Genomic DNA, 14,586 nt, shown 5'->3' with positions numbered 1-14,586 from the left:
GCATCTATCATTTGCATCAACACAGCAATAGTAATATGAAGTTAAGAAATAAATGGAAGAAGATCATCTGAAAATAAAAACAACTTATATTCAGCTGAATTATAGGCTATTCTGTAGATCTCCCAATATCACCAAATAGCGTAAGGCAGCGGTTGCGTGCTGAGGTCCCCCAAAACCCCTACCCCAATAACTCACACATCACACATAATTTTTGTTTAAGGTTTTTGGCATACTTTTGGCCACAACTTTATTTTCATACAAATTGAGAGTGGTTGCTTAGGCATTGGTTATGACTATCTGTCCCCCCCCCCCCGCCTTGGGGACAGCGCTGACTCCCGTGAGTCAGCGTGTGGAGGAACAAGACCAGGGACAGCTGGAGCTGCGACACAGACCCTCAGCTATTCCCTGCTTGTTCCTTGGGAACTTACACGGCCCGCACCCTGCTCCAAGGGTTTGGACGAAGGGATGGTAAGCCCCAGAATTCCTTTAACGGAATACCCGTCAGCAGCAGCATTGGAGGGGCAGGCACAGCCAATCCATACCCCTCCACCAACCAATTTAACCAATGCCTAACCGCCAACCTTACAAGTTGTGACGATTTGCTAAGCAGTAGGCAAAACCCAAAAGGCACACACTAATCAGCCAATTGGAAAAATTCCTACTGGGCCCCCGCACCAAGGCGAACGACCCCATGACAGGCAGAGCAAGGTCAAGGCGCAAGCCCAAGCAAGCGTGGGCGGGCGGGAGATCCGATGTCCACAGCGAAAGAGAAAGAGAAAGCTGTGGACCTTGCTTAAATAACCACTGATCCCACCCCTAAATTGGCAACATCAAATTTACCCCAGTAACACCATCCTCCAATCTGCTCCAGGCCCCTTGAATCTAATACTGCCTGGCAACCAAGTGGAGTTTTGTTCGGCCCCATCCGCAACACGTGCTCTCTTTTAGTGAGAACACGCTTTGCAAGAAAATATGTACAAATATTTACTGAAGCACTTTCTGAATGCCTTTTGTCCCACCGCCACCTTAACCTGCATCGTTTGTGCCAGATGTGGCCAGTATAAATGGACCCGATACAGCTGTGGCAATACTGGTTGTAGTCTGCACTATGAGAGGAAAAAGTGAAAAGCAAATGAGAGGCTAGCTCTCCTTATTTGGTCCTCCTTGCTGCCACCAAGTGGATAAATTTAATCTCTGGAATTACGGTAATTTACAAAGGGTGTGCAATTGTTCTGTGCTGGGGCTGAAGAATTGGACCAATTCAGTCAATTGCAATGTTAATAAAGTGTTTCCAGTTGAACTCAGGGACCCACAAAGTCTTATGTCATTCCATTGCTCTATTTTTACGCACTCTCTACTTCCCTGTGCACTGTATCTCTGTGTTTGTCTGAGCCTCTGTGCTCCTCTAGTCCAAGAGCTTTTCCAGAGGTGAGGTTGCTTTAATGCCGTGTGATTTTTCTTTTCTTAAACCAGAGCTGTGAAGGATTTTTTTTTAATCTCCTTCTTTGTTTGAAAATTTTTAAAAAAGCATTCCAGAACTATTTGTAACTTCACAGAGTGTATTAGAGAGGGAGATTTGCCTTGAAATGTAAAACTGAAGCATTTCCCTCCCTGAATACAAAAACAACCAGCAGAAACTAAGCTGCTCAGTGTAAAGCTTGTATTCGTTTTTTGAAATGAAAGGAGAGCAGTTTCTATTTCTTTAGCTATTCCTCTCCCAAATTAATGGGGGCATCTTTGCTATGCCCTGGGCTCCCCCCGGTAAGAAGAACCAGATAGTATTTGATAGGTTGGACTAAATGACCCCAGGTTTGCTTCTTCCTCTAAATTCTATGATTCTAAGTGGGCCAATCTCCCAAGGGGATACAGCCAGGCTTAAATAGACAACTTCTTTCCAAAGAATTTTGAATTGCCCTGTTTTTACTCCTAACCCTCCCTCCATATGCAAAACTGGCTTTTTGAGTTGCCTGTTTCAGGGAGCTGAGCACTAATTTTGTGGGGAGCCAGGAACTGGTCTAGAGATTCTGATATTTTGCCAACATAATACTGTTGGGATTTCTTGTTTTGGAGTGGTGTTTTGATTGGTTAGTTGGCTTTTAGTCTGGCCACAAGCATGCATAACTAGATCTCTTAGGGTAATGAGTTATTTTTTTATGAAGGAATACGAAAGCACATGTGCCAAAAATGTTTCTGTTGATTGTTTATTAGTAGTAGTAACAGCCGAAAGGAAGGAAGAGATTCTTGACTTAGCAAGGATAGACTCGTGCCATATCAGATTCCTTGGAGCCCAAATTAATTGAGATGATTACTTGAAATTAAATTTCTTCCGTGGATGAACAAACAATGGTCCAGCTTTGAAATCCCTCTCAGTTACTTCAGTTTGCTAAAGAAAAGGGAAGGAAGAGGTAATTTTATTAATGGCCACACATCTTGTCTGTATCCGGAGGGTCCACTGTATATAGTGTTACATATATGTGCTGGATCAGTTCCAGCAGTCATGCTCATAGCAAGACCATTGAAATCAATGGGTCTACACTGAATGACATCAGAGATCATCCTGTAATTAAATAGCTGCCCTTCACCCGATGGTCCAACGGTGAGTTATAGCAACTAACACTCAGAGCTCATCCACACTTGCACTTGTCCCATACCTAGGAAGACCCACATTCTGCTTGACCCACACTTTCTAGCCACGGGTTCACGTGGTTTTCCCCTTGCCCTTCACCATTCGCAGGGAAAACCTGCTCTTTGGTGCAATCAGAGCAAGCGTCAACTGGGAGAAAACCCAAATTTCTCTGTTTGATAAACCCTCAGGGTTGAAACCATTTTAAAACAATTTACGACCATAAATAAAGAGAAGGTACATCTCAGGTGTCAAAAGCCAGAGTCTATTTCAGGCAGCACAAGAGAAGGCTGGTTTACCGGGCCACCTGTGGTATTCCTCACAAGCCTCAGTTGGACTTCAATCAGCCTTCATGCCACCTGCCGTACCTACTTCCTTGCAGTCAGTCCAGATGTTGGCCCTGACTGTCTGCTTCCTCCTCCTCCTGCTGCTTGATTTTGCTCTAGTAGAACCAAGAGAGGAGGAAGATGGGGACCAAATGAGAATTAGCTGGGGCTGCCTGCCATTGGCTTTGGTGCCAGCAGCTGTAGGTCTTTCTGCTTTCCTCCCTATCAGTCCCAATGGGCACCATCCACCACTGGGCAGCCATACCCAAAGTATCCAGGTGTCATTCATATAATTTCTGAATGAAATACTTTAGCTGAGAATCCTGCATTGCAGGGGGTTGGACTAGATGAATCTTGGGATCCCTTCTAACTCTACATTTCTATGATTCTATGTGCAGGCAGGTGACCTGTGCACCCCCCTTTTGCTGTAATAAACATTTACTAATAAACGTGAGATGTCTTAATGAGGAATGCAGACTTCACCTTTACAGCAGCGACGGAATCGGCCGCATTTTCCAATGCGCATAGATCCACGAGGGCAGAAGGCGAAAAAGCATTTACCACCGGCACTCTCACATAGATTGGTACCATTCCTCCGTTTCATGTTTCCTGCTCAGAGAAAAACAGTCCTGTTACATGGAACCTGTTACACGGAAGTCTAGAAGCATTCACACAAAGCAGAAATGATGTTATCTTTATGCATTACACTGGTGGTGAACATTTGTTTTGGAGATGAATGGGAAAATTTGACGAATGGAAGCCTTTCTTATTGCTAGTCAGCATGAAACAAACAGAATCTGTAATAACAAGTCTGTGTTGAGTAGCCAGCTACTCATCCATCATTTTTGCCTTTCTGATTTCGCTGGCTTTCATTTCTCCATGGCCAGCAGTTGCCTGGTTGGTTGGATGGATGGATGGATGGAAGCTGGAGGAAGACAGAAGCTAGCAGGGGAAAGGCCCCTTTACCCTCCCCCCATTATTCACTATAGGATTTCTGTCCCCATTTTCATCCAAAGAGCTCAAGGTAGCATAAATGGTTCCCCCTCTTTTATCCTTACAACAAAACTCTGAGGCTGGCTACAGTGAAAAGAAAATAGTGACTGGCCCAAGGTCACCCAGAGAAATGCATGGCTGAATGAAGATTTGAACCCAACACTCTGACCACTGCACCACTGCATGTGGAGGGGAAGGCATGTCAAAAGTAAGGTGGGAGTCATGCATTTAAACCCACAACAAAAAGTCACACTGCACTTCCAGGCTCTTTTGCAGCAGGGAGTTTTCTGTGTGCATGGAAGACCCAACTCCAGGGCCCATAATGGCATCAGATAAAATTCTCTTGCACAAGGCTTCCCAGCCGTCTGTCTGGCATTTAGGAGTGTTGCAGAATGTGCACTGCAAGGCCTGTGCTCAGCAGTTACCAAGCATTAGACGCAGATGCAGATCAGGAGATCTCTCTGCTGAGCTAGGTTGTGCTCAGGAGCAAACCAGCCTGCTCCTTCAGTAGTTCCCTTGTTTCCTCATTGTGCTGAGAAGCCGCCATGCCACCACCCTCTCAACCAGAACCAGAACTTACATGGCATGTTTCATTATTTCGGCTGCTTATTGTAAACCTTAAGCTCCTTCTTGGACTTTTTGCTTTCTGTCACATCAACAGCAGAGGGCGCAGAGCAGGTTTCTGGTTGCACATGGCTCTCTGAGTGCGGGCTTAGCTCTGTGAGATTCAACATAGGCCAACAACCTCTCTTCCCTCAGACCCAAGACCACCCCACTCCACTGTAACAAGCACAGATGTGTCTGATCCATTGTGTATCCCCCTTACACAGTTCAAACTCTAAAGAAACAAAACCACTCAGGGAAGAATGCACTAGGTGATATCCTACTTCAGACAATTATCTGTGAGATGCTGTACCACTAAATATAGCCTTGAAAATCAGATATCATGGAAGACCACTCATCAGTGGCTTCAGCCATGTTTGAAAGCAGTACATCTTTGATGACCACATGCAGGGGACAAGCTGGCCACCTCACATCTTAGCAGGCCCTGCTAGAAATTTCCAGTGCTGCAGAAAAGGAGGTAGCTACTTGGGTCCAACTCAGCATTCCTTCCAGAACATATTAAAGAGTTTCAGTGTAATGTCCAAGAGGACCATGCCTAAGAGCATGTACAGACTACTAATCACCATTGAAAATACTATCAATACCTCATGATCCAGCCAAGGAGCAGTATTTCTAACTGAGTTCAATGAGTGAACTCTTCCCAATGAAATGCAGTCCTGCCCACCATGTATGTTACAATTACCTTCATCCTCCAAAGCTTCATCGTAACCAGCTGGGTTTTCATCCTGAGGACCACTCAGATCTTCCAAAGACTCTGCCTCTTGCTTCTCTGCTTGGTCCAGATCAGCTTCATCAGACTGGACAATGCCAAGGAAGACCACAGCAAAGAAAAGACAGATGAACTTCATGGTTTTCTAAGACTTGTTGTGTGCCGCCAAAAAGAGTCACAAGGATGAACAGGCAATGGTGATGCCTTCACAGAGTTCATGCCTATATATGCAGGTGGGATGCCAAGATGGCTGCCCTAATGGGACAGATTTCATTGTCTTTGAAGTAGCTCTCTAGATAAGGATGTGAAATAAAGATGAATATGGCATTTGAGATTACTTCACACTTTGCAACACAGTTCTCTTTGATGTTGCCCCCATTCTGTAGGCCTTTTGTTCAGTGTTGCCATCTTTGCATTTGCACTGTTGCTAATAACCCTCTCGCTCCCCATATGCTTGCCTATTCATCTCCCCACCAGGCAGCTGGCACATCCTTGCCATAATCTATGAAACAATATTTATTGTGATGGTTCTGGACTCTGAGAAAAAGAGGGAGGTGGAAGACTGGCACTGGGTGCATCAATAGCAGCTGCAACAAGTGCAAAATCAAGCTTGAAATGTAAAAGTCTGCTTTTAAGTACAAAAGAAATAATAAGGGACAAAGAAATAATGAATCGTTATACTCAGTGTTCTCCCGCCCCCTCCATAAAAATAGATTTTGGTACTTGCAATGACCCCTTCATGGATCACTGCCTTGCCGTGGCAAAGAGAATCTATGAGCTATGCCGTGCAGGGCCACCCAAGATGAACAGGTCGTAGTGGAGAGTTTTGACCAAACGTGATCCACCTGGAGCAGGAACCGGCAAGCCACTCCAGTACCCTTGCCAAGAAAACTCCATGGACAAAGACAACAGGCATATAAATGTTATGACGCTGGGAGATGAGCCCCTCAGGTCGGAAGGCGTCCAACATGCTACTGAGGAAGAGCGGAGGACAAGTACAAGTAGATTCAGAGCTGATGAAGTGGCTGGGCCAAAGCCGAAAGGTCGCTCAGTTGCGGATATTCCTGGAAGTGAAAGGAAAGTCCAATGCTGTAAAGAAAAATATTGCATAGGAACCTGGAATGTAAGAACCATGAACCTTGGTAAATTGCAGGAGGCAGTGGAAGAGTGGAGTGCCTGGCATACTCTGGTCCATGGGGTCACAAAGAGTCGGACACGACTAAACAACAAACTTGCAATGAAGTTGTTACAGTGAGTAAGAACAAAAAAGAGGTGCTGGTACTGCGTACCTTTGAGTACCCCCTGGGAAAAAATGCACTGGTTATAGTTTCACTCTGATCTACACAACTTGGGTGTTGTAGCTAGTTCTGGACACCACGCTGAAAAGGAAGCTGTCCACAGTAGGATGGCCAGGTTGGTGAAGGGGTCTCCTAATAAAAAATATTGGAAAGATAGGACTTTGTTTAACCTGGAAAAGGTAAGATGAAGGACAAACAAGGTACCTGAAAAACTAATAGACTGATCAGGATGTTTCAGCCACATGATGGTGAGGAAACAAATCAGCAGATGGGGAGGCTGGGGGTTATTAGGAAGGAGGTTAAGGTACATAGGTGCTGCAATACTGATGAGAGGACCAATATAATTGGAGGCAACGTCAAAGATAAATCGGCCATTCATCTCTAATCCCATATGTGGTGTTATATTGCACTCTTATCAGGGGTGTGAATTCCAATATTTCTTATTAGGAGATCCCCTCACCAACCTGGCCATCCTAGTCCGGACAGCTTCCGTTTCAGCATGGTGTCCAGAACACACATGCCTCTCTTTCTCTCAGAGCCCAGAACCATCACAATAAATATTGTTTCATAGATTATGGCAAGGATTTGCCAGCTGCCTGGTGGGGAGATGAATAGGCAAGCATATGGGGAGCGAGAGGGTTATTAGCAACAGTGCAAATGCAAAGATGGCAACACTGAACAAAAGGCCTACAGAATTGGGGGCAACATCAAAGAGAATTGTGTTGCAAAGTCTGAAGTAATCTCAAATGCCATATTCATCTTTATTTCAAACCCTTATCTAGAGAGCTACTTCAAAGACAATGGAACCCGTCCCATTAGGGCAGCCATCTTGGCATCCCACCTGAATATATAGGCATGAACTCTGTGAAGGCATCACCATTGCCAGTTCATCCTTGTGACTCCTTTCAGCAACACAGAACAAGTCTTAGAAAACCATGAAGTTCATCTGTCTTTTCTTTGCTGTGGTCTTCCTTGGCATTGCCCAGGGAGATGAAGCAGATCTGGACCAAGCAGAGAAGCAAGAGGCAGAGGCTTTAGAAGATCTGAGTGGTCCTCAGGATGAAAACCCAGATGGTTATGATGAAGCTTTGGAGGATGAAGGTAATTGTAATGTACATGGTGGACGGGACTACATTTCTTTTGGAGGTGTCCACTCTTTCATTGAACTCAATTAGAAATACTTCTCCTTGGCTGGATCATGAGCTATTAGTAGTATTTTCAACAGTGATTAGTAGTCTGTACATGCTCTTAGGCATGGTCCTCTTGGACATTACATTGAAACTCTCTAATACGTTCTGGAAGGAATGCTGACTTAGACCAAGGTAGTTGTTGTCGGCATGCAGAGGGTCACAAGGCAAGCTCTTTAGCCCCAGCTGGGTCGTATCCTTCCAGCCATCCCCTGCACAGACCCATCAGCCTCTGCTGTGGCGTAAATCAGCGACCCAGGCTTCAAAGCCAGGGCACACTATCAGCTGAGGAAACTGCACACACAGAATAGGTGTGAGGCTTGTGGAAGCATACTACAACTACAGATTTTTTAATCATAAATTAGGACAAAGGAACATGTTGTCTCTCCCTTTGTCTTTTTGGAGAGACAGAGAAAAGCAAAAGCTATACACACAATGGAAGTTGCCAGCAGACTGTGCTGGAATGTAAACAGACATGTGACACGCAACAGTTCCATGTCTGTAACTAAAGGTGGAATGGAATTTTCCAACAATTACCTCCTTTTCTCTAGCACTGGAAATTTCTAGCGGGGTGGCTAGCTTGTCCCCTGCATCTGCTCGTCAAAGATGTACTGCCTTCAAACATGGTTGAAGCCACTGATGATATCTGAATATCAAGGCTATATTTCAGATAATTGTCTGAAATAGGATATCACCTAGTGTGTTCTTCCCTGTGTGGTTTTGTTTCTTTAGAGTTTGAACTGTGTGATGGGGATATGCAATGGATCAGTTTCATTTGTGCTTGTTACAATGGAATGGGGTGCTCTTTCTTAGGTCTGATGGAAAAGAGGTTGTTGGAGCATATAATAAATAAATAAATAAATAAATAAATAAATAAATAAATAAATAAATATTTTTTATACCCTTCCCATCTGGTTGGGTTTTCCCAGCCACTCTGGGCGGCTTCCAACAAATGATTAAAAATACATTAAAACATCAGACATTAAAAACTTCCCTAAACAGGACTGCCTTTAGATATCTTCTAAACAAAAGCTAGAGAAATCAGAAAGGCAAAGTGTGATGAATGAGTAGCTGGCTACTTAATGGGGACTTGTTATTACAGAGTCTATTTGTTTCATGTGTGAATGCTTCTAGACTTCCGTGTAACAGGTTCCATGTAACAGGACTGTTTTTCTCTGTGCAGGAAACATGCAACGGAAGGATCGTACAAGGCAGTGTTGGCGTTCTGGTGGTAGATGCTTTTTAGCCCTCTGCCCTCGTGGAACTACTCGCATCGGAAAATGCACCTTTTCATATCTCTGCTGTAAAGGTGAAGTCTGTGTTCCTCATTAAGACATCTCACGTTTAGCAGAAAACCTTTAAGATATCTCACGCTTAGCAGAAAACCTCTCAGACCCACTCTTCCTAGCCATGGGACAAGTGCAAGTGTGGATGAGCTCTGAGTGTTAGTTGCTGTAATTCACCCTTTGACCATCGGGTGAAGGGCAGCTATTTAATTACAGGATGATATCCAATGTTATTCAGTGTAGTCCCATTGATTTCAATGGGCCTGCCATGAGCATGACTGCTGGAACTGATCCAGCACATATATGTAACACTATATACAGTGGACCCTCCGGATACAGACTTAATTCGTTCTGGGGGTTCATTCACACCCCAAAAATTTTGTATATAGAGGCATGCTGCTGCTCATGCATGTGCTACAGAACCCGGAAGTATACAGGCCGTGGCCATAACCCAAATATTCCGTATCCAGAGAGATACATAAGTAGAGGTATGACTGTATTCTCAATATGTGTGATCATGACTAAACCACCTCTTCTTTCTCTTTTCTTTAGCAAAATGAAGTAACTGGGAGGGATTTCAAAGCTGGACCATTATTTGATCATCGGTGGAAGAAATTTAATATCAAGTAATCATCTCTGTTTATTTGGGCTTCAAGGAATCTGGCATGGTGCGAGTCTATCCTTGCTAAGTCAATAATATCTTCCTTTCAGCTGTTACTACTACAAATAAACAATCAACACAAACATTTTTAGCACATGTGCTTTCTTATTCCTTCATAATAAATAACTCATTACCCTAAGAGATCTAGTTATGCATGCTTCTGGCCAGACTAAAAGCCAACTAACCAATCAAAACACCACTCCAAAACAAGAAATCCCAGCAGTATGATGTTGGCAAAATATCAGAATCTCTAGCCCAGTTCCTGGCTCCCCACAAAATTAGCTCCCTGAAACAGGCAATTCAAAAAGCCTATACTGCATATCGAGGGAGGGAGGGAGGGAGGGAGGGAGTAAAAATTGGGCCATTCAAAGTTCTTTGGAAAGAAACTTAGAATCATAGAATTGTAGAGGAGGAAGAGATCCTGGGGTCATCTAGTCCAACCCCCTAGGACTCCCTTTTAGAGACCGAGTGCCCAAACTGCAACCCAAAATCCACTTATTTATTGTGAAGTGTCAACACAGCAATTTAACCTGAATACCAAGGTTTTAGTTTAGAAGGGGCGGTTGGCGCATCCATGTGGAGAGAGAGAGTGGAGCAATACAGCGGTACCTCGGTTTTTGAACAGCTTTGTTCTCTAACTACAGTGGTACCTCGTGTTACATACGCTTCAGGTTACATACGCTTCAGGTTACAGACTCCGCTAGCCCAGAAATAGTACCTCAGGTTAAGAACTTTGCTTCAGGATGAGAACTGAAATCGTGCTCCAGTGGCGCGGCGGCAGCAGGAGGCCCCATTAGCTAAAGTGGTGCTTCAGGTTAAGAACATTTTCAGGTTAAGAACGGACCTCCGGAACGAATTAAGTTCTTAACCTGAGGTATCAATGTACTTGGAACCTGAACACTTCAAACACTGAAATGAGTCTTGTGGTTTTCGAACTTTTTTTGGAAGCAGAACATGCTCTGTTCTTAGTATAACTTTCGTTTTGATTGCCACACTTCCATTTTCAGAGTGACGGGAGGCAGACTGGCAGCAAGCCAGCAGGCACCTGCCGCCCTCCAGCACTGGGTCCCTCTGTCGCTGCAGTCGCAACAGCAACCACCCCCTCCTCCACCTCCAGTGAGGGAAGTCTAGGCTGGGGCAGCAAGTGAGCAGGCAGGGGATGTCGCAGCCACCCTACTGCCAGCCTGCTCCTGCTTGCAGGCAAGTAGGAGTGGGATCGGGATGCTCTGCTAGGCAGCGTTGCTGCTTGCACGGGAACAGGAGCTGGATCGGGGCTGCTCAGCTGGGGAGGTGCAGGCTCCGTCACACTTTCCATTGAGGGGTTCGTGGCTGCACTCACCTCAAGGGAGCAGTTTAAAGGAGCCCCCACCTCCACATCAGATCCCCTGCAACCCCATGAAGGCAGCCAGGCTGAATAGTTGCTGAGGTTGGGAGAGCTAGAGACAGCCCAAAGCTGCATCCGAGAGCCCCTGTAGCACCTGAAGGCAGCCAGGCGCTCCTCAGCTGAGCTGCCCAATCCCGCTCCTACTTGCATGCAAGCAGGAGCAGGGCAGGGATCTCTCAAAAGTGGAGGTTTCGTGCTTCCCAGCTGAGAGATCCCCACGCAAGTAGGAGTAGGAACGAGCCTAGCAGGAGGCGGAAGGCGGCTGCTCGGAACTCTCAGTGGCCCACCAACGTAGCAGCGTGCTTCTGAGCGGGTGCATAGCGCTGCGCCCTCCCCACCCACAGCGGAGGCTCCCCAAGGGAAAACGCGCCCCCTGGAGGTTGTGGCTCCGTTTTGCACACACACCCTGACGCCCATCTGAGGCGCTTGCACTCGGACACAAGTTAAGCGGAGGACTCTACTCGCACCATCGCCCCAGCGCAGCAGCAGCTGCTAAAGAGGAGTGCAAACTCCAGCACACATTGAAAGAGTGTGTGTTTTCCATCTCTGGCCAGGGCGTTCAGTTCCCCCCACTTTGTGTGCTTCAGCAAGCAAATTAGAGAGACCCCTCTTGATGAAGGTAACAACATGGGTTACACTCTTACCTACACTGCAGCACCCGGCAGGAATAATCACTGCTGAATGCCGCGTGCCTTTCTTCCAGAAAGATCCCGCTTGCAATGTGGGTTTTTAGGGCTGCCATTCAATCCTGTACCCATTTATCAGGGAGCAATCCCTAGTGGGATTTATTCTAGCATACTAATATTAGGCTTACTAATTGCCTTCTAAACCACCGTCTCAAGGCAATTTATGTCTAAGATATTGAAATAATAATAATAATTTATTATTTATACCCCAACCATGTGGCTGGGCTTCCCCAGCCACTCTGGACGGCTTCCAACAAAATATTAAAATACAGTAATGCATCAGACATCAAAAGCTTCCCTGAACAGGGCTGCCTTCAGATGTCTTCTAAAAGTCTGGTACAGTGGTACCTCTGGTTGTGAATGGGATCCGTTCCGGAGCCCCATTCGCAACATGAGCAGAATGCAACCCGCGTCTGTGCGTCTGCAGGTCGCGATTCGCTGCTTCTGCGCATATGCGTGATGTCATTTTGAACATCTGTGCATGTGCATGCACGAGCGGTGAAACCCAGGAGTAACCCTTTCCAGTACTTCCGGGTCACCGCGGGACACAACCTGAAAATGCTCAACCTGAAGCAAACGCAACACGAGGTATGACTGTAGTTGTTGTTCTCTTCTCTTTGACATCTGGTGGGAGGGCGTTCCGTAGGGTGGGTGCCACTACTGAGAAGGCCCTCTGCCTGGTTCCCTGTAGCTTCAATGCGAAAGCATCCATGACTGATGGCCATCTAACCACTGCATGAAAACCTCCAAGGAAGGAGAGTCCATTACCTCCTGAGAGAGACCGTTCCACTGTCAGACAGCTCTTACTGATGTTCAGTGAGAATCTCCTTTTGAAGGCATTGGGTTGAGTCCTACCTTGTATTTTATGGTACAGTGGTACAGAAATACTTTTTAAAAAATTGAAAAGATGCTACTCCTCCCCACCCCAAAATAAAACACCCCTAGAAGAGAATTTGGGGTGCCCTTTTTCCTTGGGACAATAACAAGAGCAAGTACTGTGGGGGGGGAGACTTGGTGCTGTTTGTCAGGCAATATCTGTTTCCACCTGCCTTGCCTCATCCTCCACCTGTCAGGGACTGGACTGCTGGTGAGAAGAGGCGGAGACTGCAGAAGCATTCCAGTGAGGGCAAAGGGGGAGACAATAATGTTTTGGACTGGTGGTTTGAGACAGGAGAGAGGGAAGGAGTTGGGAAATAATGGGTGATGAAGGACAGGAGCAGTGCACAGAGGTAGGAGTCAGATCTGTGCAGCAGCCAAGTGACTCGCCGTCTCTGGAGAGTTTGCCAGAGCCCCCGTCCTTCCCTAAGAACTAGGAATGCTCTGCATGTTGCACAACAAGGAGCCCAAAGGCGGTTTGCCCTTAGCAGCCACCATAAGCAGCAGGAGGGGTCTAATTGCTAGGAAGTAACAGCCAGGGAGCCGGTGGTGCGTTATTCCGAGCAATGTTGGCTTGATCGTAAGGTGTTTCCCCTGTGTTTAAAAGCTCTTTCTGTCTGCATTTCTGCTTTCCTGGGCAGATAGCCAGGAACTGTCAACAGCACCCACTCCTAGGAGCCTTCATAAGGGAGCTGTTTCCAGAGAAAGAACTGGGAGCGAGGAGAGGCCCCTGTGCTGCCCCACATCCAACCCAATAAACCTTCAGAAAGGAGTTCCTGCCACGGGCAAGATGTCAATGTGTATTTTAATGAGCTGAAATCATGAGATCATAGAATCATAGAATCATAGAGTTGGAAGAGACCACAAGGGCCATTGAGTCCAACCCCCTGCCAAGCAGGAAACACCATCAGAGCACTCCTGACATATGGTTGTCAAGCCTCTGCTTAAAGACCTCCAAAGGAGGAGACTCCACCACACGCCTTGGCAGCAAATTCCACTGTCGAACAGCTCTTACTGTCAGGAAGTTCTTCCTAATGTTTAGGTGGAATCTTCTTTCTTGTAGTTTGGATCCATTGCTCCGTGTCCGCTTCTCTGGAGCAGCAGAAAACAACCTTTCTCCCTCCTCTATGTGACATCCTTTTATATATTTGAACATGGCTATCATATCACCCCTTAACCTCCTCTTCTCCAGGCTAAACATGCCCAGCTCCCTTAGCCGTTCCTCATAAGGCATCATTTCCAGGCCTTTGACCATTTTGGTTGCCCTCCTCTGGACACGTTCCAGTTTGTCAGTGTCCTTCTTGAATTGTGGTGTCCAGAACTGGACACAGTACTCCAGGTGAGGTCTGACGAGAGCAGAATACAGTGGCACTATTACTTCCCTTGATCTAGATGCTATACTCCTATTGATGCAGCCCAGAATTGCATTGGCTTTTTAGCTGCCGCGTCACACTGTTGGCTCATGTCAAGTTTGTGGTCAACCAAGACTCCTAGGTCCTTTTAACATGTACTGCTCTCAAGCCAGGTGTCCCCCATCTTGTATTTGTGCCTCTCATTTTTTTTGCCCAAGTGCAATACTTTACATTTCTCCCTGTTAAAATTCATCTTGTTTGTTTTTGAGATTTGAGAAGAGTTTGTGTATGAATTCAACAGGGCTTAGTTTATTTATTTTTTTACAGTTTCGTTAATGCTGTTAAGATTGTTGTATAGATTGTGAATGTTGTAGTACTTTGTGAATCCCATAATATGACTTCTATTGCGATTATGCTGCTTTGCTTTTTCTTGTTGTTTTGTTAATAGTGTTTTACTGATTTGTTCATCATTCTATATGATTTGTGATGTTCTGTTCTGTTATTGTTATTTGCTCTTTCATTTTTTTTTTATAATAATTTTTATTGCATTTTTTTTCCAAATTGCAGATAAAACAGAAAAG

General features: G+C 45.6%; 2 long non-coding RNA genes across 2 annotated transcripts; one reads left to right on the top strand and one right to left on the bottom strand.

Annotated features, from left to right (window-relative positions):
- Positions 1-2,187: 2,187 nt before the first annotated feature.
- Positions 2,188-5,484, bottom strand: LOC309529656. The gene is made up of 3 exons (XR_014218258.1): positions 5,249-5,484; positions 3,433-3,558; positions 2,188-2,383 (listed from the first exon to the last, which is right to left on the bottom strand). It is a non-coding gene; the product is annotated as an uncharacterized lncRNA (long non-coding RNA).
- A 1,960-nt stretch (positions 5,485-7,444) lies between these two features.
- Positions 7,445-9,790, top strand: LOC309529252. The gene is made up of 3 exons (XR_014218143.1): positions 7,445-7,674; positions 8,944-9,069; positions 9,599-9,790. It is a non-coding gene; the product is annotated as an uncharacterized lncRNA (long non-coding RNA).
- Positions 9,791-14,586: the final 4,796 nt, after the last annotated feature.

This window comes from Podarcis vaucheri, assembly GCF_965113315.1.
Source record: "Podarcis vaucheri genome assembly, chromosome: 3".
Classification (NCBI taxonomy): domain Eukaryota; kingdom Metazoa; phylum Chordata; class Lepidosauria; order Squamata; family Lacertidae; genus Podarcis; species Podarcis vaucheri.
The sequence above is the reverse complement of the archived record's forward strand: the minus strand, read 5'-3'. Positions and strand labels throughout refer to the sequence as shown.